Genomic DNA, 17,933 nt, shown 5'->3' on the forward strand with positions numbered 1-17,933 from the left:
GACCTTCACTTGACCAAAAATGAGGGTGAGACTCACCCCAGTTATTTTCCTCATTGACCCAGAATGCAGTGGAAACTGTGGAGATCGCTCCTCCCATATTGAGTTATTTTAACGTCATTAGCAAATTGATTGATTAACTGCAGCAGAAGGTGATTTGTGAGGGAAATGCAATGGGTGAAGGTAAGCACAGATGCAGTGCAAGAGAACTGACAGGATTGTGTATACATAAAATTCCTCCTCTGGTCTCCTTTTTTTCCTCCATAAATTTTAATCTGTTGCTTTCTCAAAGTGCATTGCCTTTAAAGGCATGTAGTCCTTCCCTGAAATTGAACTCAGGTGGACTTACAGTTCCAAGCACACTCAGAGCCCCATTAATGCTAATAATATAGAAGAGAAGAGAAAGGAAATGGATTCCGTCCTTTATGATGAAATTAAGGGCCTACAGATGGTCATTGATGGTGCCAAATGTGGTACAGTAAATACTGTAGCTCTCAGAAGAGTGCAGCAAATCGTCCTTTTTCTGACACTTGTACAACTCATTATTTACTATGTTTTTGGAGAGAGTGGACGCCTCTTAGCGATTCATAATAGGTAGAAAATGGAGGCAAAATTATGTACATATTGGCCACTAATGAATAATATTGTACAGTGCAATAATGTGCCCAGTATATGGATGCTTGAATGTGCTTTGTTCAATTGTGATTGGGGGGGAGGCAGGGGTGTGGGTCGGAACTAACGTGAAACCTTGAATAGAGAATAGTTAATGCATTCTGACCTTTATAAAAGGGCAGGTCCTGTTTTGTTTGGCACCTCTCTTTGCTCATTGGTTCTGTTAGAAGCAGTCTATTTACATTTCAAGAGTTTGAGGCTTTCAGGCTTTGTGCATACCACATTCCATTTAGCCATGGATGCTAATGCCTTCTAATTTCTCTCTTCCATTACTGTTCTTGCTCCATTTTTGGTGCAGTATATTAGCCCTGAGGAGTGTGGGCTGGTCTGGTACAGTATGGTATGTAGCTAATAGATTAATGTAGCCCTCCTGTATGATCTCTTGTCATCTGATCATTTTTCTCTTAGTGTTTCTAATCTGAGATAATCCCAGTAAAATCCCTTGATTGTGTGTTTGGACCCAGGCCGCCTCTAAAGAAGGGATTTAATGGGCTTCATGGCACTTGGTGTAAAGTCATTTATCTACCAGAGTGGCTGTGGATGCTTGTTTTGATAAGGTCATGCTTTATGAAAAAGAAAGGGACCAGCCTTTTAATTAGGCAAAGGGAGGGCTAGTTTGCATCAAACGGTTCCTCTCAAAGACTAGGAGAGCTTCCTGTTTAATTTTCTTCATCTGAGAAAAAGGGACATTGTTTTCTTTCTGTGCTCCCAGAATTGGCATTTTCCCTCTCCCTCCCGGAGTACCCCACACATACAAACTCTGACACTGATTAGTGACACCTGTGAGGTCGACATGGTGGGATTAATGACTTATTTACAGCAATAGTGTGGAAAAGGAAATGTGAGTGAGGCCCTACTTTGTTGCCAGACAGCAGAAAGTCCCATAGGTCTACTTAGGAGTATGTCTGCTACTCATAATTTTATTTATTTTTTATTTTTTAACCCTAAAGAAATGATGCAATACTGTTCATCTCTAGATTTGATGGTTTGACTGACTATTTGAAAAGATGTACTGTTTGATTACCCTCTGAAAACTTTTGTAAGGTTTCCATGCATTTGGAACTGCATTAAGAATTTACCTTTTTTCTGTGACACATCAGACAATATCCCCTCTGTTTCTCATGGGGCTTTAGGTGACTTCTCTTTTTGGCTTTTTCTACTAATTATATAGAAATTGCGTTTTTGGTGGCTTGTAGCTGCTCTAGATCGCCTCTCTGATGGTAGTAGCTCAACGTACCAATCATATAAATTGCATGTATGAATCTCTTCGTATATTTAATGCATGTTGCAATGACTATTCTAAATATAGAAAATGTTGCCAACCATTACCTTGTCGTTACAGTACGTATTGAAATGGACTGGAATGAGGCTCATTGCATTAATGCACTGAGCTATTGGGCTTTTACTCTACGCTAATGAAATGAATGGAACTCAATGTCAGTCTATCCAAGGCCCAGTGCTGTGGCATGTACAGCTTAATATAATTGGTTATTTTTGCATGTCTACCAATGCATGTATTTGAGCCATGTTTGGAGTTTTTATTTATTTTTTTTATTTTTTTTAAATACAAAATTATGTACAGTAAGTTTGAAACTGTGATGTTTAAATTTGAATCTTGTTTCTGGTTAGCTTCGCTGTGGCTGAATGCAGCACTGTGGCTAAGGGAGGGTGTGGCCTGGTGTCACCGCAGAAGGCCCTGCCATTTAAAGCTGCATCTCAAGTTTAAACTTCCCTGTGGTGCAGCAGACCTCACAGTGACCTTTCAGTATGGTAATTTACGTACCGCACTATGCTGTTCTTGTTACAGATACGGGCAAACCTGCAAAAATCATTTTCCAGAAGTTTTTCAGGACTTTGTGAATCTCAAACTTCTGGTTTAGTCTCCCCAGAGTCGGTTCCATGTGAAACTGAACTTTTGAGACCTGTCTGAAATTGCTTTCTGAGGACAGATTATCGTCTGGCCATCTAAACTGTTACAGTCATTCATGGATTTTGTTAGAAATTGAACTGTTCTTCCTATGGCTTCCACGCCTTAATTCAGTTACTCAAAAATGCCATTTAGCTCAGAAATAAATAAATATGAATTGCTTGCCCCATATGGAATTTGCTTTCCAAAAGTGTCCCCCATGGCCTGACCATTGCCTGCTGGCAGCCATTGATGTAACAATGTAGCAACAGCAGACATTTTGTAATGTGCTTGGTTATATTCTTTACATAGTATAGTAGCATTCTAAGGTCATATGTTTATGTTTGATGCAATACACGCACTCTGAATGATTATGTATGTTGTGATTAACAGTAATTGTAAAGCAGTAATTGCTAAATGGTAAATGGACTGCATTTATATAGCGCTTTTAACCACACCAAACCTCTTTTTAACAAGTTAATCGTTTTTTTTTTTCTGCCACCAAAATGTTTCACCCCAGCTTCCCACTAGTGGCCCACCAGGAGTGCCACCAGGGATTTTGGGGCCCCACCACTCCAGGCCACCCCATCCCTGCACAATTACAGTACAAATTTAAGGACCCCTGTCTGCCAGGGCTCTTGGAATCATGCTAACTTCCCCCACATATGGTGTCCTTGATCGGCACAGATGACCATCTGCATTTTGAAAAACAGCATTAGAACAGTCCGATAGTTGAGTCAAGGCAGTAGAGCTGAGGATCAGCTGTTTAAAGAATGCACAGTTGAATGTTGCTACCAGCAGTGGACAGCAGTAGTGTGTATTTACAAAATGCTTCTGAACTGATAAATGGCACCAATAGTGGTCCAATGGGTACTTGCTTGCCGGTACCCTGCAGTCACCTAAGTTAGCAAAGAAAATGTAAAAAAATAACATAAAATAAAAAATGATAAAAAAAAAAATGTGAAGTGTTGATTGCCAAAACTAGTTGTTTTTTGCATTTTATGCAAAGGACACTAAACAAAGCACCTGTGATCCCATCGACATGATCATTTGTGGACATAGAGGCAACATCAAACTACCTCCTACTGCGAAAATGTAGCTCCAACAATGGTGCTGGAAGGGTTCCAGGTGTGCACCTCTTACACCCAGACCTGGATTCAGTCAACACTGGCAACACAAGTTAAATGTGACTTTTTGTTGACAGAATCTAATCCTGCACTGAACATTGTATGGTAGCCATTGAGGTTTATAATACACACAGGGTCATTTGGTCATTGAAAAGAAGCTAAATGGATGAGGTACAACTAAATTGTTCATTAAGAACAATGGGGAAATTTGTCATGCTAAGCCCTCTCATATGGAGAGTTAACTGTACAGCAGAAAACCAAATGTTCTGCTCTATGCTGGCAAGCAAGAGGTCAGATGGGTATACATGCATATGTGCTACAACAACCATAGTTCCTCCACTAATGGGATTCAGAGAAAAAGCTAAATTTGCCATGCATTAACAAGCAAATCTACTCTGCTCTCATTAAATATACATGTTCCTCCATACCCAGACTGTATGGGGAAAGGGGGAAAGTTGTGTTGTGGGATGTTATTTTCTCAAAAAAAGAAAAAAAATGGGGGGGGGGGGGGGAGAAATATAATTGGAAGCATTTCTAATACCTCTGGGTCAAACTGTGACAGAATGAAATAAGTTTAAGTTTTGCAGAGTAACATGTATGGCATGGATTTTGTAATTAACTACTACTCCAGTACTTAATTAATTTGATCTTGGAGATATAGAGATAATCATTTGGGGGGGAAAAAAAATCTCTTCGTTTGGCATGCTATCCAGACTGCTTTATCATCATGACTGTATGGAAAACAAATCACTGTAAACTGTTGGTACATTATTCCTCTGTTAGAGTTATGTTTGTCAGGTTTTTTATGTGATAGATCTGTTCTCGGAATCACATAAGTAAAAATGACAATATAGAAATTGCATTCCATGTCTATTGGTCATAACCTTCTATGAAATGTCAGCCTACATTCACCAACTGACATATTCACTAAATATGGATATGGAGGCACACCTAATCTGGCTATGTGTCTCCCTCCAGGTATATTTTCCATCTGGAGATCTACGGAAACCAAAAACTGGTCAGATTTATTCACTTCAACCAATGTGAGTAGACCAAGCATAAAGATCACTAATTGGTTGTTCTACAGACTGAGATGATTGCATATAATTTTCCCTGCACCATTTTAAAGAGGATTGCTGTGAGAATATAATCATGGTAATGTATTAAATGTTGCAGTGGTAAAGTAATTAAAATTCCTGCTGATCTTATTTCATGTTCCCTAAAATAACTGAAAAGCATGCACCATCTGGGTAATGAGAGCTACCTGAATAATGAAGGTGCTCTGTCAAAACTGTTCAATCCACATATAATTTTGTATTTAGCGACCATACACCGACCAAATGAATCTATCCATCTTGGTGCATATTTTAAATGTACCTGTTCAGTCACACTAAATTAGAAATGAATGCCATCTTTAATTTCTGTTAATAGCTGATTGTAGAAAAGTATAGTAGATTTTGTTTTACCTTATTGGCAGATTTATGGAAAGTTTACATTCTTTCATTATACTTTAGGCTGAGAATAAAATGAAGAAATTTCTTAAATGTGTACTTTGTTCACATGGCAGTCTTGGAGTACAATTTGGTTGCATATTTGCAACAGTTTCTTACAAGGTCAGTTATGAGCGTTCATAACTGACCTATGAGCAGTCATAAAAATATCGACAACATGGTGGGCCTGTGGTCAATTTGCGTTTTAGAAGGAAGTGCCAAAAGCTTAGTCTGTTTCACTAACAGAGAAAGGAAGAAGATTGACACCTATAATTTAATAGTGCTGCCAATTGGTGAAGCCTTCCAATGTATGAGAACACAAGACAAATCTGAGGCCACACAAGGACAAAAAAAAAAAACTGATCTCTGAATGGAATACCAACAAAATGGCATCGACGGGTTTTACAAGCAGGAAAGAGAATCTTCAGTCCCAAAGGGAGAGTTCCTGGCATCTGATTACCAGCTAGTTCAGAGTAAATAACACCCTCCCCCCCCCTCCCCTTTCAGATGATTTGATTTAGAGGGTGCAGAGAAATGCAAGTTCAAGGAGTAGACATTTTCCATTTACTTTAAAAGCCGGATTGAATTGAAAATCAGCAATTATAGCGGGGAACTTGGGCCTCAGCAGCTGACAGCGCATGCTTAATTTATTGCATTCCGAATCACAAACTCCACTCCCTTCATCTGATGACTCCACCAATGTACACCAGTGCTGCTCTCGAAAGGCTAGCAGGAACCAAATAAATATACACCTGCTGGAGGGTAATTTAGCGCTAGTTCATTTGGGAGTGCATCTGGTACATTACTTTCCCCGGTCATTATTAATGACCATATTAATAATGATTCATGTAGTGCTCATCATTGCTGCGGACCAACTACTTATTAGGTTCTGGTTTATGAGTGTGAGAGGGAGTAGATGTGTGTGTATGTGGGTGTGCATTTTCAGTAAATCAGTTCATTATTTATATATCCTGTACATAAAGAGGGTTTGATTAAGATAGTGAAATCTGTGTCTTTAATGATTAGCTAAAACTTCACAAAATGTACCAGTATTGCATTTACTGCATTTAATCAGCCAACCATTTGAATGGGGTCATTTTAAAATTGAGAGATAACACTTAAATCTTGAAATATTTTCTGTTCACTCTTGTAAGGTGCTTAAAGTAGGAGCACAGACTTACAGAATACAAGGCACTTGCTCAGCAAAAAAAGAAAATTAGAAATGGTTCAGCCATTTCAAAGAATATAAATTTAAAAAATGTAAAGAAAAATAAATGCATAAAAGCTCTAACCAGCTGGCATCACAGAGAAAATCAGAATGGTTTTCAACCTTTACTCAAAGTTATACTTAATATAGCTAATTTGCAGACATATAGCATAGGGATTTCCCTTCAAGGAATTTTAAAATAAAGGGGCAGATAAATCTTCAGTCAGGTGCAAGATGAGACTTGAAAACTGCAAAAAACAAATCAAAGAAATATGCAAAACAATGAACAAGTCGAATGAGATCTTAACCAATGATAGTACTCCTCCATTACAGATGACTGCTTAGCTGCCATGGTTGACCTTTGATGACAGGATTTTAATTGTGATTTGCAGGGGGTTTTAATTAGGTTTTAGTTTGTCAGCGTGAAAAAAGTACTTGTATCACAATATACGAATTGACAGCCACCACATTCTCACAAAATCGGCCTTTTCTCCTGAAAATCACTGATTGTGTGCTCCATGTACAGGTACTAGTATGTGGTATTCTTTAAATTGCTATACTGTACTGCCCTTGGAATCGCTGACCTACACTTCACTGAGTACAGCTGCAATAAGTCCAGGGAGGTCAGATCCTCTTGGATATGGTATAAGTTATAAATGGTGCCAGAGACCAAGACCAGCTAACTCATCCAGGATGTACCAGAGAGCTTATCACATTCACACAGCCTACAGAGGTAAATGGTTTTCATCTGCCCTTCCAAAAACTGGGGGCCACGCTTAGTTCAGTCTTCTATTTTAAGAACCTGGGAAGTAATAGGTTCTACTTGTACATTATTAGTGATTCAAAAACATCTTGGAGGTAATTAAAGTAAGACTTTGGCTTGAATTCAATCACATTTTGGCACACGCTTAAAATATATCAGACTCTTAATGTCAACAGTGCAGTAATCATCAGTGTTTGCTCATCAGACAGATTTTATTACTTGCATTAAGTCAAATCTAAGGGCAAATGACAATCTAACCCAGGCCTTTACACACTAAAAAGCACACCATAGCAGTTCGGCTACTTCAGGGTAGTGGACACTAATATTCATATTTGTTTGTCTTTGGCAGCTTAGTGCACTCCACGTCTGGCTGAATAGTAAGAACTGTATCATTTGCAAATGGTACAAAACAGGTAGAGGGAAAGCAATGTCCTGTCTCTGGAGCAAAGTTAGCCTGGGGTGCACTGGAGTTATCTGGACTGTAATACAGTGCTGTGAATCTGGCACTGCTTTTCAAGCACACTGACAAGATCAATAGCAGAAAGGGCCTCCGCTGCCAAGTTGGATGCCAATAAATTGGTGCCTCTGTAAATTGAAAGGGTGCTAAAGCCTGCTAATGGATCGACCACTGGAGACTACCGCTATTGTGGGAGCAAGCTGTTTTTGTCGGTCTCCCTGTTTCCTGTCAGTTTTGACAAGGTAAGACATAACGGTGGGCCTAAAAGCCCATCACTGGCCGCGGACTCCGTCAGATTATTACGACATCAAATGGTGATTATCGGCTACGCATTGAGACGCTGCACTGATCCGCGCTGTTGGTTCTTCATGCACGCAGAGGCTGCAGTCTTCTGGATACGTGACACACGGCCCCAAGGCTAGGAGGGATCCTTGGTCGTTCGCGAACGACAGCTGCCACACAAGCAATCATTCAGACCGCTGAATTCCCCCATTATACTTGCATTTTAAAATCATCACTGGTCATCGGGTTTAGTGTTCCCCAGCCATATCGTCGGTTGACCCATAAAGAATCGGACTAAAAGCAGTCGAGTGTCAGGTTCTATCCATTCTCCTGGATGACTGCAGGCCCCGGGACTGCACTTGGTGGGGTCTTCCCCTCTGGCTCTGTTTCCTGGTCGTTAAACATTAGCATGTAGTTGCCTGAGACTGACCTCACCTTTGACCCACACTCATGGTGTTGGATGCATTGGGTTCCTTAGCTAATGTCCCATAAGTCACCTTTAATTATTCTAATTAACTTCATTTCCATGCACAGTCCCATTCAGTATATGAAGACATCAACATAGAGGCCTGGATTCAATCAACATTAATCAAACATAGACCATGATTAAATTCAGTTTTTTTTTTTTTTTTAGTTTGGTAAGATTTTGATTTCTGAACTGTCAGACCTGTTAGGACAAATCATTGTAACGATAATTAAACTGTGACGTAAAGGAGACTTGTTCAAATCCAAACTGCATGAATTGGTTTATGGGAGTGTCTCTGCTCTGTAAGAAGCCAAAATGTGATACTTAAACTTACAGGTAGTATGATTTGACATTTATGGCTCCTGTGCATGCACTGGAAATTAATGCTGCTGTGTATTCATTCAGCTTGAATACAAGTCATGAGGGTGCAAATGGATATGTTATCCGAAAGCGTTACTGCCTGACAAACAATACCTGGCAATGCATCACAAGTCTCACACAGTTTCTTTTTCCCCCCCACCCTTATTTAACTTATTGTGTGTCCTGCTTGCAATGAAGATTATAAATTTATCTTCAGAGACATTAAGTAAAATGCCACTTGCACAAGCTGAGCGATGTAGGGTTCGAGGAGTGCTGTGATTCTGTCTGCTAATGTTTGCTTGCAGTCATAATTAAAATGTGTGTCTTAATGTGCATAATACTGAAGACATGAAACATTGGAAGTCGAGTAACCGCTAAGATCTGATTCTGCATTTCTGATGGGTAGTGCATCTGCTATATCAACAGCTAAACTAAAACATAATAAAATGAAAGAATAATGCTTATAATACTAAACGATTAATACATTTTTTGTGTTACTATGTCACAAAATAGACATGGAAAAATATTTAAAATTGAGCTTAGGTATAATGTTCTGAGTTAAGCTATGCATTATATAAGCAAACTATTGGAAGGCTACCCTTTTATATTGTTTATTTTACTGAAGCAATTTTTTTTCTGCTCCAATAGAACAAAAGTACTTTCTTGGTGATGTGGAACTGCCAGGAGAAGACTGGTTTATGATAACAGCCAGAATGGCTTTTTCGGGTTTATTGGCTTGTATAGATGCTACTGACAGCTAATTATCACTGTTATATTTCTCCCTGGACATGATTTTCAAATTCATTGCTAGTGGGTTGCCGTGTTTATTTTTGCATTGTTCCATTGAAAACATTTCCTGGCCAATACAAAGCATATCTGTATGTGGGTCACTACTGCCTAAGGGTGCCTATAATGATGCCAGTGTGCAGATTCTGCATCTATGGGATAATAAAAGAAAAATCAAATTCCAAACAAGTTCATCTGGCAAGGAGGACAGCTGATTTTAGTTTTGCTGATGCTTCAGTGTTGACTCCTCATTTGTGTACAGGCAGGAGAAAAGGGTGATGTCTGCCATATTATGTCTTCAAAGTTCTTCAGCTGCAGCTACAGGCCTAAAGCTGGACATTTTCATAACATTGTCTTACTTTTTAATTACGTGCGCTGAGACCATGTTTTTTTTATAGCATGCAGGAATTGCCAACATAGAGGACATGGTTCTTCTCCATGACCAGCAAACTATGATAAAACTAAAACACCACAGATAAAAATTCATTTGTTTGGACACTTCATTTTATACGCTTAACTATTTCCTGGAAAATTTGTGACTATAACAATTCCTGATATGGTCAAAGTTGATTTTCCTCAGAGCTCACCCTTGCAAAAATGAATACATTGTAAATGTGTGTATGCTTATTTAAAATGTTCTGAATTGCACAAGTGTTAAAATATTGCTGTAATTTAAAGCAGCAATAATTTGTAAAAATTTCCATATGTCTAGTATTGTAATGTTCTCACAGCACTTTGTTTCAATATACAATATTCAGTATATTCCATCGCTGTTAAGATATCCATGAACTGGTCAGGGTGGGCATGGTAGGAACAGGGCATCACTGCCTTCCCTGTGCCACCAAACTACACGCCTCAGTACGCAATAAAAATGAAAAGCTGAGGCAAAGGCACAGAACTTTCCCAGCTTTGCCTGGCTTCTCTTTTACGACTTGAAACGCGCAAACCTGTAAAAGTTCAGAGAACTTCAAGGTGCATCGGAAGAGCGCTTTTATAAATAGTTTCCCCGGCAGTGTCGGGGTAATACTTTCAGGGTAATAAATGACAGGCCTAGCTGAGCAGGCTTGGGTCTCCTCACCACGGCAGCTGTGTAGGCCTGTGAACCCCACGGACTGAAATAGCTCTGGCGCGCGCATGATGGAGCACTTGGGTGCATTGAGATGCCCATCGCATGTAGAGAGCACAGTTGTAGAGGGTGTGATTGAGGTAAATGGCTCTCACCGGTAGTAACAGCAGCATGGTTTGTGAGAGCAGGGGACCAGGTGCCGCTGAGGCCACAAAGACCTCCTACAGGATGTCACAGCAGGGACCCAGCAAGCGAGCGCCTATCGCGGCGATGTAGGCCTGACAGTATTTCGCAAATCGGCACTACGGTGGTCAGCTAGGGGCAATTCTCCAGGTATTTTGAATTCCTTGATGGAGTTATCTTCAACTCGACTGCATCACATCAACTGCTAGCCAACCGCCATTTTGCACCCTGCTGGGCAAATTGTACTGGCTGTGGCCAGCTGGTGGCCACTATTTGTTGGCTGGCTGGGAAGTGACAACCATATAATTCATCATAGTAGGTCCTTGTATCTATCCATTCAATCTTGAAAAGTACTTGCAATTGAATGATTCAAAAAGTGTTGTAATGGGTCATTTTTAATCAAATCAATCTCTTTTATGAAGATCCAGGAGACAGGTACCTGAAGCAGCAGTTTGTGTATGTTAAGCTTATGACAGGTAAATCTGCTGCCATTTTCCAGTCATCGTAACAAGCACAGGAAGGGCCTTCAGCTACTGTCATACTACAGTTCAAAGCTCCATGTTTTGTGATTTATAAATGAAGGGCAGGCTGTAATGACTGCATTTGAATCAAAGATGGAGGATGTGTCATAAGAAAAGAAAACATACAGATTTCTAATAGCTAGAGGCTAGCACCTGGTGTTTGACAACCCAATGAACCGTTCATCTCGTAGATGGAAATTTCTCCTTGGGGTTACTTCAAGATCACTTTAAACTGGGCTAGAAACTTGCTCACACTGCCATCAATGGTACTTTTTTCTGTTGCCAATCCCCTTACTGGGGTATTGAGTAGTAAGCTCTCAGACACTCAGATCTCCACCTGATGTAGCTTAAAAGTGCTGACTGCTCATTTAAAAATAAATAAATAAAAATTGACTTTCAGGTTTAATGATTAGTAACTGACTCAAACATGCCAAGCCATTCTAATTAAAGCAGAAGATCTGAGGTGTCGAGCAATGACTTGGGGTGCTGCTTCCAGAAAAATATTTGGACATTTGGGACCAAACGCATAGATGAATCAAAACTTTGATCATGGAAGAGAATTTGCTGAAAAGCAAATCTTGTATAAAGTTGCTAGTAAAAATAATTCTATACTGCAGATGCCAGTGCATTCCAGTGAGTTGGATACACCATTATTCACCAGCGCCTGGCGTTAGGGCTAGCATTTCACAATTGCGCCTTGATTGTGAAAAAAGGGCCCCATTTGTTTGTACTGAACTATTTATTATCTGAGTAGAGGAGGGTTTAAAAAGTCAGTACAAAATGGATATGTATTTGGAAAACGTCAACTGACATTCAAGACGCAAAAGGCACTGGCACGAAGTTCCTGTCCTTTAAACCAGGAAATGTGTTTAATCAAGCAAATTAATTTACTCCTGAGGATTAACATAGATTATCCTACTCTGTTTATTATCATTATTTTGATCATCTTAAAAACCAATAAAGAACAAAGCAAGTATATTTGAAATGTATTAGCCTTCATTTGGTCCTTATTTCAGAGGGACTGCTGTGTGTTCTGTTTGGATTGAAATTTCTGGGGTGCTTGCTGCATTACCGCAGTGAAGGGATCAGAATTTGTCTTTGCATTTGTGGCAAATCTTGTCATGTTAGTTTTAGTTTTAGTATCAAAAGGCTTCCTTTGTGACCAAATGTTTTTATTATATAAAGCATACAACGCAGTGTACATTGTAAATAATGACGACAATAACAAAAACAATGAAATAAATTAAAGAATAATGCACACAGAAACAAAGATAAAATGGCTTCTTATTGTCTAAATGAACTGAGAGCGCCAATAAAATGATTGTCTCTGATTTATTTATGAAGGCTTATTTACCATGGGATCTAAATTCTATGTCAATATAACCAGCTGTACGGAATGCCAAGCCAAACAAAAAGTGGATTTCATGTTCCAATTGCTTTTTATTATTGGGCAGTCATTGACGGGGCTGTGCCATTTTTACATTCTCTATATTTTGGTAATTTCTCCAGATAACGTCATCCCTGTACTGCCAGTACTGAAGAAGCAGTTCTTCAGTGCAACTGTTTACTCCAGGTAACTGCCTTGTTCTGCCACCACTTGGCTTTTTGATGGTGAGTTTGGTGGTTGAATAGGTAAGTCCGATTTTGTGAATCCCAGCTCCTGGATCAACCCTTCTGCTATCTACTGCACACGCGCACACACAATGCATAAAATGCTAAAATATCTATCAAAATTCAAAAATGATTTGCAGTAGCAGAGTGGTGTGGTGCCACAGCTCACATGGATTAAGCGGTGGGTGTGCCTGTTTGCGCAGTCGCGGGCGTCCAGCTGCGCAGCTGCTGCAGAAGCCCTGCGCAAACCGGCACATGCTGCCACATCCACCCATGCTGTCGGAGAGTAAACGAACAGCCCTGAACAGGGCTGCAGAATGATTAATGGTATCCGATTCTTCCTGTTTGTTCTTGTTAAAGTCGTTGTTTGGCAGCCACAGGGGGAGGATGTATGAGCAGGATGGAGTCAATGAAAAATCATTGCGGCGGTGTAAACTTGTGACTGCATCTCCCTCATGCTCAGTTACAGATGGGATTGCAGTGGGGGAAACTGTCATGAAATTTGGCAACCAGTCAGGTACTATGCCATGCAAAATATGCAACTTTTACATAATTTACAATCCTTTTTTTTTTTTTTAAATGCAGAAAAAATAATCAAAAGCAAGGGCTTTTATTTTGAAGTCGGTGGGTGATTGTTGCTCCTCAACGAGTCACTTACAGTGCATTTCCCCTTTGGCATTCATCAGAAAGCCCTTAAGGTCAACGGCACCCCAAAAAGGTTCTCATTTTTCTTCATTTCATTTCACTGCTCTCACAGACGTAGCTATTTTTCACCAAAAATAAAAAAAAATTACAAAACGCCCAAAACATTGAGCCAAGCTTAATTTGTGCCGAACTGCGCTCAAAACTAGGGGATATTGATCTTTCCCAAACATAGACACTATAGATAACCTGAATACATTTCTTTTTATATTATTTTCTTAATGATTACGATGACTGACTATTTGAGAATTTTTTGCTCACTTTTTTTGGTGAACTACAATCATCTGTTCATGTTTTTTTTTGTGTTTTTTTTTCCCCCCTATAGGCCCCTACTTCATCTACTGTGTGTATAGCTACCAGTACGCCTGCCATGCATCTCCTTAATAGTATGTTAATATTAAAAGTATGTTTGCTTGTCACCGCTACTAAAACTTTTGCCACCATCGCACTCGTCCCTTATTGAGTGATCAGTCTGTCCAATGTGAGACCGCTCCTGAACAGTTCTCTGCTAGCGTGCGTGCTAGTTTCCCTTGACTGCTGTGTGCATCTCCATATCCAATTACGCGCGCACGTCGTTAATTTCCATACGCAGCAGAGATGTGCTTGTGTTGCCGTATCATTCGATACCTTCAGATTTTTCATTGTGATTTCTTGCCCCTGTCAATGCACTCCTCCACCCCCAACAGCAATGGCAAGCAGTGAGTGACCCAATACTTGAGTCTGATAGCCATCTCAAAAGCAGGTCATGCGTGTACAACTAAAGTGCTCCTTAACCACATTTTATGAAGCCAGAAATGTAATCCGATAACGATTTGAGCTGTAAGTGCTTCTTGATAGCCACCTGGGACTGGAAGCATGTGTGGCACTACTACTAAAAGCAGTTTAACCAAAAAAAGACATAAATTCCATTTTCTTAGTGTTGCTGGGAATAAACTAAAGTGCTTAAAGTGATTAAAGTCTAGCTGCTGTTCAACATTTGATACATCAGCATTATTTTTAAAGCTTGTTTTTTTTTTATACAACATACTAGATGATCATGCTTTGTGTGTGGCTTTTTTAAAGGTATATTAATGTTGTCCTTTTGGCTCCCAGAGATGTAGCACATTGCCCAAAACTAATTAGCAATCAGGAACTAGTTAAGAAATGCCTTTTTAAAAACAACCGCCCTCCAGGCGTGATTTAAATATAGAGTTGATGAGTGAGTGCAGCGGGGAGATCCAGGTGCTTAAGGCAGAATGAGACTTTGACCTTTGACCCTCATTATAAGGATGGGTTCCTGGAAGGGTGAAGCTGTTGGCTAGACACAAGGGCATTTAAGACACTGGGTTAATACACACACTGCAGGACGCACAGCTAATTTAATTGCTGTCCATGTTCTTTTTACAACTTTGAATTGTTGCCAGATTGCAGAAGCCTGCTAAAATGTTGAAATTGAGAATCTCAATTTATCGTACTCTTCGTCTGGTCCATGACAACTGAAATCAGTTACTTGATACAGTCTAAATATGTGGCTTTCTTTTCCATTTTTAAGTTTACATTTCATGGTTAACTGCAGTCAGTGAAATTTGTTTCAAGAAATGTGGCCAGTGATTCATTTTCTCAATTGTAAAATGAGAAAATGAGAATGGATGATGCATAAGTTCTTTAGAATGATAAGGGAACTCATGTAATATGGCGAATATAAATCAAAGCTGTGTAGTAATCCACTGCAGCTTGTACGGGTGGCTCACATTGCAAACGGCATGCGCCTCACTAATAATTACAGTCAGCTCACAGAATAGATGGATTTGCAGAAGATCTATAGCGCTAATGAGCAGCCAGCGACTTGTTTCTCTCATTCAGCTGGTTGTCCAAGTGGTCGTGTCAGAAATGTGGGTTAAAAGGGCTTCATTCTTTAATCTGCGTCTTGCTGGTGGAGGCATGCCAACAGCAATTTGCCAATCGTGGTTGCCTGTAACACCAAAGCTATTATTTTATTTGCTATTCAAATTCAGAAGCAACATTGCAACTACCACCAGCAAATTTATAAAGTACCCAGAATCATTTTTTCCACATTCAAATCAGCCAGCAGTGATTATTGGCCGTTAATTTGTAAGCAGCTCAATTTTGAGAATTCAAGACAATCAAAACATGTAGTTTGATTTTAAATTTGTATTCTTGCTGTTTTCAGTTTTCAGCACCCCCATATCTGCTCATAACCATGGGGTCCTGTCAGAGAGGGGAGCAGTATGGAGCAGTCTGCCTTTTAATGCCTAATAGTATTATGGAATGATGGAATTGTATAATGCCAGTACATACATTTTACAGGGCTCTCCTCTATCACACCTTGCCAAAGCAAATAGAAGAGTCCGTTTTCATAAAGCATGTAAGGTCTTGTATGGTATGTCCCGTTGCCAAACACAATGTTTGCTTTTGTGGGAGACAGTCCTTGTATGAATTACGTTTTTTAGATTTATTTAAACTCATTGTTGGACTACCATTGGGTCCTGTAAACATATGAGTTAATCAGAACACACAAAAACTGTAACCCAGTTTGACCAAATAACCAGCATGAACTTCCATTATACCTTGAGAAATAATGAAGTCAAGCCCAGTATTTAGGCTGCAAGCCTTTGAACTCCCGTGAACAGTTCAACTGGTAACAAAAAATAATTTTGTTCAAAAAATATATATATGTACATTTTGCCAATTGCTACTGCTTGAGACTCATATCATTTAATGTGACTGGATAATGCAAGCATTTTTCACTGCTAATAGGTATTTAAAATGACCTTAAATTGTAAAGCAAGATTTTGGAACTTAAAGTAAAGCACAGTAACCATGTTTAAGATGCATTGATTTCGGAACATCTTCACATAAAGAAGGTCCTAACAGTGGTTCCATTCAAACGGCTCCCCAGGTGCGCACGGTTGATTTAAAATGGCTGAGCCTCGCTCATATTTCAGATTCTGCTTAGCCCTGAGTGTCAGTGGGTGTGAACCCATTTGCCCAGACCCATCCAGTATGCTAACTGGCACGTAGCTCTTCAGCCATGTGAAAACCGCACTGCCCTCAGACCTCCTAATAGCCCCCAGATTCCTCCACCTGACCACAATAATGTAAGCCAGTACCCTGTAAATGTGAGTCATCTGGGGCTATTGTTACAGCGGTGGCCTGGGGCAAAAAAGCGGGAAGCCAGCGTGCTGAGAGAACAATTTTTTTCCCCTTGCTTCGCCACTTCCCAGCTCCACATGGGAGCCGCGTCTGTGCCGGACAGAGGTTCTGTCGTTGTTGTCATGGATGCTGAAATTTGAAAAAAATAAAATAAAATCCTTTCCCAGAGCTGTTACCAGGGTCGAGTCCATCCAGTAAAGTATTAGTGTGGAACCTTCCATTTTGAAAAACATTTCAGTGAGTGCCCAAAACAGAGAGAATACCTGCGGGCATTTTTTGGCATGGCAGCATTGGAATATACAGAGAGTCTTATGCTGCGTCTGTATTGCATTAATAATAATAATGTGATGGGTAATGTATCAACATAATAACATTTCTAGAATTATTGTAGTGGTATTTAAAATGCTTTATAAAGATGCGCATCTAGATAAGCGATGACAGTAATAATCATAATTGTAATCAGCAATTCTAAGCTGCTAGCGTTGCTCAGTAATGCATTTCTGTACTTGCGGGTGGTTAAAATGAAAAGCCTTTAGCCATTATGGCTTGACAACTCAAAGCACTTCACTTAATGCAGCCTCCCATCCAATGCCTTTGCCATTTAATTTTTTTGATATTTGTTGATGCAGCTTTTGCAATTAGGTCTCAAATGTGGGCCATTATGTATGAGTTATGCTAATTTGTTAGGGCACAGAATGCATTAATTTCATTAGCAAATGGCCTCAAAGCAATAATTACCAGAGTAGGTGTGTCACAAGCAATCATGTTAGAATTTGCCCGTCAATTATTAAGATTTTGTTGCAAGAGAGCTTGATATGACATGGGGAGTATCTGGGAACCAGAGTGCAAATCATTGCCTGTATGTTGGGCAAAGTGCGACGTACGTGCACATCTCACAGACATCTGTGTTTGAGCTTCAGGTCTATGAGTACAGTCTGGACTCAGGATTTATTTATTTTTTCGACAGCTCACATTCCAGTCTAAGTACTGGTAATGGCACTGGGTGAACTGGTGTTCTGGCGGAGAGTCTAATTACTGCAGGAGGACGGACAGCCTTAATGGGCAGTGATAATATTGATCACAGGGGGCTGAAGGAAGAGCGAGAGACATTCACCCTGGCCCTGATTACCCGCCTCATGTCCAGAGGTGAAGGGGCTGGCCTTTTCACAAGCAGTGTACTCGCA

Source organism: Anguilla rostrata, chromosome 6 (genome assembly GCF_018555375.3).
Source record: "Anguilla rostrata isolate EN2019 chromosome 6, ASM1855537v3, whole genome shotgun sequence".
NCBI lineage: Eukaryota > Metazoa > Chordata > Actinopteri > Anguilliformes > Anguillidae > Anguilla > Anguilla rostrata.